Raw genomic sequence first — 13374 nt, 5'->3', positions numbered from 1 at the left:
TCTTCACAACTTGTATTTCCACTGGGTCACCCTGGATAATCCCTGGTACCCCCACCTTAGTCAGCTAACCAGCGAGCTTCAGCCTGTCTGTGGGTTTAAAGCTCCACACCACAAGTTCCTGTCCCGGTGGAAGATATTTTGTGTAGCATATTTTCCATCTTTGGCTGTTTGAATTCCATCTTTCTGTTTGTCTCCACGGAACGGGCCCAACCTAAAACTGCCTTCAAGTGAGGAATAAATGCTGGGGGGTCAGGAGGAGTGGAATGTTTTCTTTGGTCAAAAATAAAAGTCTTCCCCCCAAAGCTCCCTAGATCTTTTAATGTGTTCTTATTAACAAGAGCGCGTCTCTTTGCCAGCTCTGGCTGCTAATGTGGTTTCACTGTGAAAATGTTAAATGTGTCAGACCCTGTCTGAAGAAGAGGGGAAGTGTTTTATTCTGACATGGTCATACATACGTGCCTGCCCATGTTCACGGCCCCTTCACTGTCACTGGTCTCTCCCCATCTCTAAATGGTTCCACTTCACGTCAAAGACACGTTCTTACAACTCAAGAAAAGAAAGAAAAACAGTGAAGAAATGTCTCAAGAAGCCTCTCTCCTCTTTTTTTTTTTAATGAAAAAGTTTATTCCTCCAAAAAAAAAAAAAAAAAAAAAACTTTTAGCTTTGAAGATTAATTATGCTCTTAGGTTTAAAGGTGACTTGGAGAAACTCTCCTTCTTTCTGTCATCTGAACTGTCAGGCAGAAAGTGCCTGGCCCCCGTGTTGGCAATCCCAGCCTCCCTCTGCTCTGAGAACTTAGTTCTGCTTGGGGAGATCGCTCAGTCGGTCAACTACTTGCCACAAAAGCATGAGGACCTATGTTTGATATTCACTTTCAGATCCAGCATGGCAGTGAGATCGGGAACCCCAGCAGTGGAAAAGTGGGGCTGGGGTTTGGTAACCAGCTGATCTAGTTAACTTGGCAAACTCCAGACCCCGAGGGATTGTCTCAGAAAAGGTGATTAGCATCTGAAGAACAACACCTAAGCACGACTGATGTGTGTGTGTGTGTGTGTATGTGTGTGTGTGTGAGTGTGTGTGTGTGTATATGTGTGTGTGTATGTGTGTGTGTGAGTGTGTGTGTGTGTGTGTGTGTATGTGTGTGTATGTATGTATGTGTATGTGTGTGTGTGAGTGTGTGTGTGTGTGTGTATGTGTGTGTGTATGTGTGTGTATGTGTGTGTATGTGTATGTGTGTGTGAGTGTGTATGTGTGTGTGTATGTGTGTGTGAGTGTGTGTGTATGTGTGTGTGTGTATGTGTGTGTGTGCGCGTGTGTGTGTTTATTGGGGAGGTTGCAAAGGCAGATATGAGGGGACAGGGTGATGAGTGGAACTGAGGTGAAGATAAGAAACTCATAAAGAATCAATAAAAAGGTTTTTTTAAACTTTTTCTCATGGGCTCATATGTTTGAATGCTGAGGGAGTGGCACCATTTGAAGGGATTAGGAGGTTCAGGCTTGAAGGAGGAAGAGTTTCAGTAGTGAAGTGCTTTGAGGTGTTAAAGGCCCGAGCCAGGCCCAGTGTCTCTCTCCCCGCTGCCTGTGGATTCAGATGTAGAATTCTCAGCTACGGCTTCAACACCATGTTTGCCCGTGTGCTACCTCGCTCCCCACCATGATGATGATGGGATAACCCACTGAAACTGCAAGCGAGGCCCAGTTAAATGCTTTCCTTTATGAGAGTTGGTTCCGTTGTGGCGTCTCCTCACAGCAATGGAACATGGGGTTCTAGGTCTTTCCAGCCAGCGCCGAGAGATGGGCATCTCTCCAACAACTGGCCCAAGCACAGAAACAGTGTAGGAGGAAGCCACACCACGAGAGGTGGAAGCACGGGCTGCTGCCAACGCTGAGCTCGGCCCTCGGCAGAAACACACCGTCTGAGGAGGCAATACGAAGTCCTGTGTCCTGAGACGGGGTGTGGGGAATTTTCCTGGAGCTCCGCTGAACTCATGAGGCATGACTGACGTTGTCTGCTATGCACCCGGTAATGAGCTGGTCCACAGCAACTCTGATGAGCTGCATTGTGCTTACTGACAACACACGGTGCTGACAGTGGTCCAGAGCCCACTCTGCAACTGCTCCTGGGCTGCAGAACAGGGACCAAGCTGACTCCTGAGGAAAAAGAGATTTTAAATGGGGGGGGGGGGGCAAGCACGAAAGAAATAAAAAGAAAGGAAACAGAGCACCAGAGTCAGCAGTGTCCTGGAGGAGCAGTTCCAGCAGGGCTCTTCTTACCTGTGCTACCTCAAGACCAGGCTCGTGGGACATGGCTGACTATATGCTAGAAGGCAAGGACCTGGAGTTCTAGCTGAGGAAGATCAAAGCTGGAAACGCAAATAAACCATCACTAATAGCTCAAGTAATAAAGTAAAAAAAAATTATTGGTCTATTAAAAAAAAAAAAAAAAAAAAAAGACTGGGTGTAGCGATCGCCTATCTCGCCGGCAAGGAAGACGCGCCACAACAGGATTCTTCTACAGGCGTTTATTGCGGGCTTGATTGCAGTGGCGAAAGACCCCGAGCCCAGAAACCAGCCCTCCTTATATATGCTTAGGAGGACTGTGCCGCCACCTGATTGGTGCATTCTGTGCGCCCTAATTAGCATACTCAGAGTCAGCATGAGTCAGCAAAACAGGCAGGTGTGCATGCGCACTTAGGTTGTTTATCTCAAAACTGGCCACCCTCCCTTCGGGCTGGGCGCCATCTTGTAATGGCGAATGCAGTGGCTTCCCACAACAGGGCTTTAGGCAGAGTGGCCCTGGTAAAGTCTCTTTCAGTTACTGGAATTCCCCACAGTCCTGAGCAGCATTTGCCCCTCAAATGTCCCTGCTACAGGGTTCTCTGACATACAGAAGGACCGGGTTCTGGAAAGGGAGTCAGCCCTTGTCCAGTGGTGACGGCCCCTTCTGGTGTGCAGAGGGACGATGGGATAAAGACCTTGTCCCAGGATATTAGCTTCTGCAGTGTAACGGTGTCCATGAACGATGTCCCTGATAGGGAAGGGAAATCTAGCATGTGTGCTCCCTGGCTAGCTACTGTGGAAAAGAGAATTTGGAAACTTTAGAATAATTCCACACCGGGCTTCATTTTCCCAGAGAAAGGAGTGTCTCTCTGTTTTCATCACTGCATAAAATTCCAAGAAAGGGCTCTTTATCCTGGTCACCAGCACTAGCTACAACGAAGCAGCCCCCTTTGGAGGGGAATTCCCTGTACTGTGATTAGAGCCACTTCTTAGGTGTTCCGGCTCTTTAGAGTTGTAACAAGTGCCTAAAAAAAAAGAAAGAAAGAAAGAAAGAAAGAAAGAAAGAAAGAAAGAAAACAAAAAAACAGCAACAAAAACCAGGCTTCCTGACAAAGCCGTGGTTGTGTACATAATAGCGAAGTTATCTAACATGCTACATTGTTTCCATTGATAAGCTCACTAGGTGGAGGATCTGGGGAGAAGGCTCCTCGCATCTTATGTGCACGGTGGTTTGCCTCCGTAATTCCTGTTTGGAAAGATGGAGACAAAAGGATGGGGGTGGGGGGTGGGGGAATGCTGTGGACCCAGCCCCCCAACCTCTGGTGAGATCCAGATTCAGTGCGAAAGCCTGCTTCAGCTTTCCAAAATTAAGGTTGAGAGGGACTCAGAAAGACACACAACAGTGACCCCTGGCCACCAGAAGCCCGTGCACACAGCACACAAGCATGTGCTCACCCACAAAGCATGAGCACACACAAACCAACAAACAAAACTGTATCAAAGCTTGCCCTACTCAGGAGACATCTGTGTCTCAGTGAAGGTTTGCATTTTGCCATTCTGAGTGATTTGGGAAACCACAACCTCATAGTAGTAACTGTTCTCTTTCACGCCACAGGCAGGACGTCTGGGGGATTTAAAGAAATCCCTCCCCTGTGGGGTTCTCTGGGCAGAAAAGCAAGAGGAACGAACTGCAGCGGAAGTCCTTTAACTGAGAACAGGGACATGGGGTGCTCTGCTGGCGCAAAGCCACTGCCCACGACCACAGGTCTTTCTGAAACCATCCAGGAAAATTTGCTGTCCAGCTTTCCCTGGCTCCTGTATAGATCCAAGCCTCCTTCACGAGCCGCGCCAGCTGGGCTTGGGACCAGAATGCACGCAGAAGGGCACTGTCTGGTGCTGTGGTAAAGAGCCTTCCTGGGTTTTAGTCTGAGAGGCTCTGACTTGACTCCAGCAACAACAGAAAACAGAAGCGCTGAAAGTCTGCTGAAGACCGACCTGTCTTTCTAGGACATGGTCCAGGGCTGCCTGAGCACAGAGGTTGTTTACATGTTTATCTCTCTGTGTGTCTCGGTCTCTCTGCCTGTCTGTCTCTATGTCCACGTCTTTGTCTCTTTGTATGTCTCTGCCTCTCTCTCAGTGTGTGTGTGTCTGTGTGTTCCTGCTGTCCAAACCCTGGACCTCCGCAGACCACCCTTTGTTCTACCACCAAGCAGCACTCACAGCCCTTGCGAGGCGTTTCAATCCAGTTTCTTTCGTCCAATTGCCTTGTAAGAGTTTTATATAGTCTGATGACAGATTTGCCACTAGGTATATTGTGCAAAAATGTTTCTTTCCATCCCCCCCCCCCATGTTGCTATTGTGCTTGTTTTTTTTTTTTCTCTTTAAACAACTTTATTTTACAAAACAAAGATAAATGTACAGATTTTAAACATTTTTTGCTTAAAATTATACATTTTTGTCAGTACTTTTTTCAGATTTTAACATAATTTTTACATAAAACTATATGAATATATTTTTAGTCAGTACTTGATTTTTTTCAAGGTTTGATAGTATGCCTTGAAAACTTAATAGTTACAATGAGCATAAAGTACATGTAAAACAAAGTGTAACATGGAAATAGTTAAAGTTTTCTTGTTTCCTAAATATTTTTTGTTTAGTTTTGTTTTCTTTATTTCTGTGCTTATTTGTTTTTAAAAATATGTTTGTTTATTCATTTAAATCCCAATAACAGCCTCCCTTTCCTCCCAGTACCCCCACAAAGATCTTCCCCATCCTCCCTCCTCACCCCCACCTACACTAACCTTCCCCATACTCCAGGCACATGAAGTCACTGCAGTTCTAGATGCATCCTCTCCTACTGAGGCCAGACAAGGTGGCTGAGTTAGGAGAACAGGATCCACAGGCAGGCCCCTGCTCCAGATGTTAGGGGGACCTGTCTGAAGACCAAGCTGCACATCTGCTACATAGTTGCAGGGGAGCCCAGGTCCAGCCCATGCTTGCTCTTTGGTTTGAGGTTCAGACTCCGGGAATGCCCTAGTTATCCATGTTAGTTGACGCTGTACCCCACAGGTGCCATATGGTTCTGTGATGCCAGCGTCAGTGAGGGTTGGTCATTCTTTTTTTTTTTTTTTTTTAATAATTACCGAAACAAGGTCTTGCATGGTGTCTTAGTTTCCTTCCTAGTGCTGTGATAAAACACTAGATCAAAAGCAGCTTGGGGAGGAAAGAGTTAACTTCACCTTACAGTTCATATCATCATGATGGGAAGTCGAGGCAGGAATGTGGCAATGGGAACCGAAGTGGAGACTATGAAAGAGTGTTGCTTACTGGCCTGCTCTGGGGACATTCATCTTGTTATTTACTTATTAACCAACTCAAAACTACCTGCCTGGGAATGGCCCCACCCACAGTGATCCGGGCCCACCCACATCAGTCATTAATCAACACAATGCCCCCACAGTTCTGCCTACAGCCAATATTACAAAGGCATATTCTCAGTTGAAGTTTTCTCTTCCTAGCTGTGTCCAGGTGACTTAAAAACCTACCAACATGTAGGTAATTGTTTTCCATATTTTAAAAAAAATGTTTATATGGTGTAAGGTGAGAGACAGTGTCTGTTTCTGAGGCTAGGAGACACCTCAGGTATTAGACTGTGTGCCTAGAAAATCCTGGATTTATCTCCAGCTCTGTACAAAACAGAAATGGTGGCTCACACTGTAAATCCTGGTAAAGACAGAGAGTCAGGAAGGTAACGTTATCCTTGGCTACAAGGCCAGCCTGGGTGCCATGTAGTCTGGAGGGGGAGTAGTAAGGGGGGTGAGGGAAAGGTTGATTCGCTTTCTAGAAGGTTTGCCCATTAGGGAACATAGGGAACATTTAAAATTTCCCTTCTTTGGTGCCTAACAAGGCCAGAAAACGGATTGTTGAAACATTAGGAGTCGGTAGAACCCCTCCCACGGGTGGGTAAAGACAGTCTTTGTACAGAGTCAAAGGGCAGTTTTGAACAACCTAGGTGTCTGGGGAAGTTTGAGCCTTGTGGGCCGTTTCAAGTGACCTTGGACTGGCAGTACCTACCTGGAGTCTGGTGAGTAGCAAGTGAAAATCTTTCCTAGACGGTACCTCCATCCTAACCCCAGATTATCCCCACGGGTAACTTCACAAACAGCCGAACAGCTAGGTGCTGAGGCCCATGCTTTCAGTACCGGCTACTGGTACTCACCACGTTGGCGATCTCGCCTGCCTAGCACTACGCAATGATGGCTTACTAGACAGCAGAAAAGACTTGGGCCGTGCGATTCAAAGTGACTGGAAACCTGCCCCCTGGAACTTGTCAGAAATCTTCCCTCTAAGATGCAAGGTTAAACCAAATACAGCCAAATAGCTCAGGGAGGCACTGTGTAGCAAAACTGACTAACACATACATGCATCGGCTGTCAGAGAAAGCAGATGCTAAGTCCTGGTGCAGTTACGTGATCTGGCTAGTCCACACGGCCACTCAGATACGGCTCTCTTGCGCCTTCTAGTGGCGTATCATAATATTACGTCTTTGCTACCGAAGAGTCTGCCTTCTGGGGTCCATTTCACTGGAAAAAGAACCGAATAAATACGAATTTTAGTGAACTGTTAGTCCCCTTCCTCATTCTGGTCTATGTGGGATCCCATAAATATGATTTTACTTGCAATGGCTTTCTTTTGCTTTTGGACTGAGTTAAAATAAAGTCCAACTGTATGGTGACTTTTAAAGAGAGATGAGAAATGAAAATGCACCAAGTGAGGAGACCAGCCGAGGCAGAGGCTGGGACTCTGCGGCTACAAGCCAAGGGCCAGAGAGGATTGCTGGCGATTATTACCAGCGAGCAAGGGGAACCAGAAGTGAGTTCCTTCAGTCTTCAGCCTACTGTGGCCTTTAACACCTTGATTGTAGAGTCCTAACACCTTTCCCAATCCTGAGGTAACAACTTTATCATGTTTTAAACCACTGATCCTTTGTGGTACTGTGTTGTGGTGAAAAACCCAAAATATGGCATCATTAGTTTCAGGGTCTGGAGAGATAACTCCATGGGCTTGCTGCACAGGTATGAGGCCCCGACACACACACACACACACACACACACACACACTTCACCACCACCTCACCACAACGTTTAGTTGCAGTCTGTGGATTTTCATCCCATCAGCCCCATGACTGGCAAGAAGCAAGACTGTACGGAACACCGAGCTAAAAATACTAGAAGACCCTGAAATGCTAATGCATCGCTGTCGTTCACTGTGTGGCTCCGTCTTTTAGACGTGTATTTTTAGTGTTGCATAAAATGTATATTCCTCATCTGTTCACATTCAAAGAGTCACGAAGCCATTATGCTTTTCTTATAACCTGTGTCTAATCGCAGCCACTCTGAGTCATGAGACCCTCCTCACGGATTATCCGTCCCACTGACAACCGTGGAGCATCCAACAATCTCCCTTCGGCTTCAGGTTTGACATTCTGGCTGCATTATTTATCACCTTTTGGTATTACTTTGGGCTCCCATTACCAATAAAATAAGATGTCTCATTCGTTGATATGCTATTCCTCGTTTCTAGCCATACACTTGTAAAGCGTGGATTTCAGCAGGGCTCAATGTGCCAGTCACCATACAGGGGACAAGAGACATGGGGGGGACAGTGGTGAGTGCACATAGGCTCAGCCCGACACAAACATACCCAAGCGAAGACACCGTAAGAGAGCCCACACTCCTTTTGGAGAGAACGAATGGATGGTGTGGTCGGCGCAGAAACAGAACAGGAGAATGACCCAGTGCATGAAGTAAATAGACTTTTTTCAGGTTTTTTGACAGGGTTTTCCCACTTAGCCTTGGCTGTCTTGAAACTCACTCTGTATGCCAGGCTGGCCTAGAACTCAGAGATCTGCCTGCCTGTTTCCTGAGTTCTGGGATTAAAGGGATGTACTATCGCCGGCTAAAAGTCCACTTTTAAGTGTGTCTCTGAGGGCTTTTTAGAGAGGTGTGATGGCAAAGAGGAGGAAAGACTTTCCTGGGTGTGTAAGGCTATATCCAGGAAGCTGAGGACCAGATGGCATAAAAGTGGCAAAGAGAAGGCCATCCAGCATGCACAAGCTCGGCTCTTCCTGAGTGTGTCTGCTGTTGCTGGTACTGTGGGACATCAGCCTCTCCTCCATTCAGCTTTCCACCACAGACTCAGCCAGGCACAACTGAGGAACTTCCAGCCAGCAAGCCTCAGACTAGAGTACATTATGGACGCCCTTGGCTCTGAGGCTTGCATCTGTGTAGGCTTAGAAGATACCAGGTTCTGTACTTTCCAGTGTGTCCTCAACCAGTGTGGGACCACACAGCCTCTGTCATGTACCGAAAGGAATCTGTCTTGTTGCTGTTTATGAATGAACAGTTTTTTGAGCATTAGACCTCTCCTGGCTAATTCCTTATTTCCCTCTACAAGTGCCTTTTCCAGAAGTCTATAAAGTCTCTACTCCAGGCCCCTGGAGCATCGTTATGATGTTCAGGAATTAATTTCCCAACTCAGTTGTAAGCTGAGAGCAATTGTGTAACTGTTTCCAGCCTCTTAGAGCAGGCTGGCAGAGGGGAAAACTACATTTAGTCCCAAACTTATTTTCGACTGCATTTAAAGATATTTGAGGATATATAAACAAATGTTCTAGTGACAAATTAAGTGGTACAAGCTGGTTCTTATTTTCTTTCTTTTAACAAGGCCACCATGTCCTGTGCATAAAGGGGGTGGGTGTTTGAGTGTGTGTCAGACCACTTCATTAAAACATAGACATTTAGAACATGGCTACCTTAACGTACAGATGGGACCAGCAAAGTCTGACAAACCCCAGCAGCCTCCCAGTTTCTGGGATTTTACATGAACCCAGATCTTTGGGGTTTGTTTTCTGTAACTTTATCTAGCTGTTGACAGAATTCTGAGAAACGACAATGGTTTTATTTGCGCAAGGAATCGGCTCTCCCTGAATTCATTTGAGTTCATCAAGTTCACCCAGCTTATCCCTTAGTTGCACCAAATTCCAACCATGGGCAGCTGGTCTCCATGGCAACCGCTCTGAAGTTGGAGGATGCCTCCGTCCGGCCCCCAAGGCCTGAAGTAGCATAGAGTAGGCTTTCCCTGGGGTTCGAGGTTGAAGCATCACCTCTCTTGTTTTCCCATGTACGTTCAACCTGCCCCAGTCTGTCCCATGGTCTCTGCTCCCTTGCTGCCTGCTGAGGCAATTCCCAGCATAGGAAGCACACAGGACTCCCTAGGTCCCTGTTCCAGATAGGGAAGTCTTTGCCCCTGGGACCTGCTCTTTCAGGCCACCGTAAGTGTTGGACCATCTGTTCCACCATCTCAGGTAGAGAGCTGGAAGCAGTTGTGATTCCTTCCAAAATGCTCCTGTGATTTCCAGGAGCCAGCCTTTAACCTCTATGGCCCATCCATAGAGATGTTAGCCCCAATTTTCTTGTTCTGACCTAGGACTCATCAGGGTCTGCTGTTGTAGGCCTCTTACTCTGGGTTGGACCTCTGTTACTTCGGTATTCAGGGTGGCACCCTACCTTTAGGCCCTGGGACCCTCATCTTGCTATGATAGATTCCTCTTTTACAACATGGTGATAAAAGTAGCCTTCCCCAGCATAATGAGGCTTTATGAGGACTTAGGCAAGTTTTACTAAGTGCTGTAGAACAGAGCAAAGCTGTCTTCTGTCACGGTTTGCAAGCTATCATGTTTCTGTAGGAAGGTACTATTTGGTAATAGAAGTTTTATAAGACCTCGGGCTTACACATGTCACAGCTATGCATCTGTCTTGAATAGTGGTACTTGGTGTGAGGCAGGGTAAAGCCGCAGGCTGCATAAAGAGAGAACCAGGGCACTGGTAAGATTTGTGTATCAGTTGTGGCTGAACTTACACTGTTGTACCGTCTAGACTTTAAATTTCGATTGCTGGTGATTCGTAGACTAAAATGGTCTTCCTTTTTGATAGCACAGGAATATAAGCAGAAACCGCTGCTCTGACAGTGTTGTGTTGCTGGTGACACTGTGATCGATATTCTGTTTTGTAATTTATTTGGTAATATACAGCAAGGCAGGATATGCCACACTCCTTTGACCCCAGTATGTAGCTGCCTTGGGATATACTTGAAGCCAATAATCAGGAAGGAGAAAGATTGTAAACTTGAGTGTGTAAAGATGTGAAGCTGTCAATATTTGCAATGCTGAAGCTGAGATAGAAGGTAAGGATTCAACAGTAAAGTAATAGTTAAGCAAAAATAGTGATGGTCAAAATCAGAAATAAGACTATAAAACTGGGAAAGATTAAGATGAGGAATGTGTGATCACTTTTTAAAAAACGATTCTTTTAACATCAAAATAATATTGTTGGGGCTGGAGGTAGCTCAGTGGTAGGGTCCTGGCCTACCATGCAAAAGGCCTGGGTTCTATGGCCCATAGATAACAGTTTTAACAGTCACCAGAAGCTGAAAAATCCACAGAAAAGTCTTTTTCCCATGAGGCCGTTTCTTTGGGCTCTTTAGACCTGCTCCAGGGAGAACAGGGAGAAAGCTTCTCTCAGCTCCCTCCTGTCCCTGTCCTCTGGCAGGCCCTTCACAGTCCTGGCTGGTCTCAGATTCTACCAACCCATCACCCTCTTTGGGTAAGAGTTTCTCAGAAGTTGGAAATCACATACATGAGTTGAGATTTAGCTCTTTGGTTATCTTATGAAAGGCATCTTTAAAACGGTTGATATTAAAGACAAGGGCAGGATTTTCTGTAGTCTTGAGTTTCTGATCTTAATTGTTTAGTTGTCAGAAGATTTTCTGTCCTTTGTCTTGTTTCTATTTCTATCGTTAGTGTATTTTAGGGGTGTGTGTAAGGAGAGTCCTACACCCTTGGGATCAAGGCTAACAGCCCTGAGCTGCAAAGTTAGTAAGAGTTCTCCGCACACTTTCTACAAACCCTGGAGGAGCCTAATGGGATTCTCAGGAAAGACAAGAGGTGCAGGCCTGTGGTCTGGCCCCAAGCCCCTACTGGTGCAGCTCTCAGCCTGAGACCTTCTGCCAGAGGTTCAGGCAGTTTGACTACTGGGATTCACCCAAGTCCAGGAAGCTCTCTGCCACTCCAGGGACTCAGTCTTGTTGGCTCCCTGTAGTTACTTTCCTACTACTGTAGCAAAGCACCATTGTTGGGATTCTGTAAACCCCACCTCTCAGTTACCTAGCAACAGCCAGGTATACCCCACCCCTCAATTACCCAGCAGTGGCCAGGTATGCTCCGCCCCAGTGACCTGACACTATAAAAGGAGCTGCTTGACCCCTCCTCTCTCTCTTGGCCTCTCCTGCCCTTGTGCTCTTGCAGCCTCCCTCTTCCCTTCCCTTCCCCCCTCTCTCCCACGTGCTCATGGCCGGCCTCTACTCCTCTACTCCTCTACTTCTCTCTCTCTCTCTCTGTCTCTACCACCCTCTTAACTCTCCCTTGACCTGAATAAACTTTATTCCATACTATACTGTTGTGTGGCTGGTCCCTCAGGGAAGGGATTCCCAACATGGACCTCCCAGAGGCATCTCCCTTGCCCTCAGGCCTCGCCGCACCTCCATGGGCCATATGCCCCCCACTCTCTTCATCCTTCCCCTAACATTGGTGCCGTGACTCGGATCGTTATCCTTTCACAACATCGGTGCCCTGTGACTTTTCCTTTCATTGGTGCCCCGTCATCTTTTCCTTACAACCATGACCAAGCCAACATATAAAGCAAGCATTTAATTTGGGGCTCAAGAACCCAGAGGGTAGTAAACCAATAATCATCATGGCAAGCAGTTTGGTAGCAGGTAGGCAGCCATGATGGTGGTGCTGTAGCTAAGTGCTTATATCCGAGCCATAAGCCAGAGGGAGAGAGGGGTCGGGGTAGGTGGCAGGATTGGGGGGGTGGATGAACAAGTGGAGGGAGAGAGGGGTCGGGGTAGGTGGCAGGATTGGGGGGTGGATGAACAAGTGCACCAGCTAGTTAATCCGGACTACAGTTTTGAGAACTCAAAGCCCACCCCTAGTGATACAACTCCTTCAACAGGGCCATCGCTTAATCCTTCAAAAACAGTTCCACCAACTGGGACTAAGTGTTCAAGTATATGACCTATGGTGGCTATTCTCAAAGCATCACAGGGTCCAGTGCTTCTGACTTCCACAAACACCTGCTTGCACGCAGTGCACACAAGCATACACATAAGAAGCCTTTTTAACGAAGACCTAAGACAAAACCAAGCCTATTTACACACCTTGTCACGGGGTGGCTCCATCCATGACTGCCCACTCAGGGTGCCTGCCTCCCCTCTCAGCACATGCCGCTCCCCGCTGCTGTTGTTGTTTTTAGCACTTCCACAATCCCGAGAAATACTTTCTAACCTCATTATTTCCTAGTAGTTTAGTCCTCTTAGAAGAGTCTTAATTTTACTTTACTTCTTTCTAAGACTCTGGCACCCAGGTGACACCTGTCTGCTTTCTGTTGGCTTGTTTTTGCCAACTAATAAATAAAACATTTTTATAAAGACAAAACAAGGGTAGTAAGATTTAGTTGGTAAAGAAATGAGGCCCAGCAGGTAAGAGCACTGGCTGTTCTTCCAAAGGACCCAGATTAGGTTACCAGCAATTTACAAACATCTGTAACTCCAATTCCAGGAGATCCAATGCCTCTTCTAGCCGCCAAGGGCACCAGCCACACATGGTACACATACATACACGCTGTAGGCAAAACACCCAAACTCATAAAGTAAAAGTAAATAAACCTCTGGGCTGGGAAGATAGTTCAGTGTAAAGAGCTCATAGTGCTCCGGCAGGGGACTGACTGTGGTTCCAAATGCCTATGTCAAGTAGCTCACAACTGCCGGTAACTCCTGCTCAAGGTAACCTGATACCCAGATGCCCTCTGACCTCCAAGGGTGTCCTCACGTGTACGCACAGTGGCATATACATACACATAATTAAAACTAGAAATAAATCTTTTTTAAAAATCAGAAATGAACTTCTTTAGGGCAAGGGTTCACCATGGAGCCTTGGCTAACTTGGAACTTAGTATGTAGGTCAGCCTGCCACTG

The sequence above is a fragment of the Micromys minutus genome (genome assembly GCF_963924665.1).
Source record: "Micromys minutus genome assembly, chromosome: 8".
Taxonomy (NCBI): domain Eukaryota; kingdom Metazoa; phylum Chordata; class Mammalia; order Rodentia; family Muridae; genus Micromys; species Micromys minutus.
This window is presented reverse-complemented; position numbering follows the sequence as displayed.